The sequence below is a fragment of the Pteropus vampyrus genome, unplaced genomic scaffold, assembly GCF_000151845.1.
Source record: "Pteropus vampyrus isolate Shadow unplaced genomic scaffold, Pvam_2.0 Scaffold629, whole genome shotgun sequence".
NCBI classification, from domain to species: domain Eukaryota; kingdom Metazoa; phylum Chordata; class Mammalia; order Chiroptera; family Pteropodidae; genus Pteropus; species Pteropus vampyrus.
In genome coordinates, this window is record NW_011889410.1 from 211,589 (window position 1) to 212,367 (window position 779).

General features: G+C 47.1%; 1 pseudogene; it reads left to right on the forward strand.

The window, feature by feature from the left end:
• Positions 1 to 117: 117 nt before the first annotated feature.
• LOC111733740 lies at positions 118 to 236 on the forward strand (annotated as a pseudogene).
• The last annotated feature ends 543 nt before the right edge of the window (positions 237 to 779 follow it).

A 779-nucleotide genomic window follows, 5' to 3' on the forward strand; every position in this document is an offset into this window, starting at 1 on the left:
TTCCTAAATTTAATCTTCGTGTGACTTTAGTTTCCAAGTATGCGTGCAGGAGAGGTGGCAGCATCCTACAGCATGTAGGCCACTATGTACGCAATGGTCTTTTAAACTGAAACCTAGGCCTATGGCCATGTCACCCTGAACAAGCCAGATCCCGTCTGAGCTCAGAAGCTAAGCAGGGTCAAGCCTGGTTAGTACTTGGATGGGAGACCACAGAGAAAGACCAGGTACTGCAGGCTTAAAAAATAAGGGATCGTAAGCTGACAAGGTGCTTCCAATCTGTGAGGTCAACCAAGGATTGCCCCCCTAAAAATAAAATAAAGAATAAAAATATAAAATAAACCTAAAGCTATGGGTTCAAATGACCCCTAGCGAGGCAGCATAAACTAATGTCCAGCCCAGGCTTCTCTCCTGATAGACAGACCTACGTTTCCTACTGCCCACTGCGCAGGGCCACCTGGACCAGCAGAAGCTCGCCATCTACATGGCCCGCGCTGATCACGTCCCATACATCTTTCCTGATCCGCTCACCACCATCTCCTCCTCCCTCATCCTCAGTCTCAGCTGAGAGGAACAACTTCTGCCTGGTAAGAAACTTCAGAATTCGAGGTCATGATGGACCCCGCCACCAGCTCACAGTTCCCAGCTTCCTAAAACTCTCTCGCACCTGTCTGTATCTTACCATCTTCCTACCCAGACTAAAGTAAAGTGCTTTGTCATATTCTTTTGTTTACTTGGTATTCTTTCTGGGCAAGTGTTTAATAGGTGTTTGCTCGATGAAT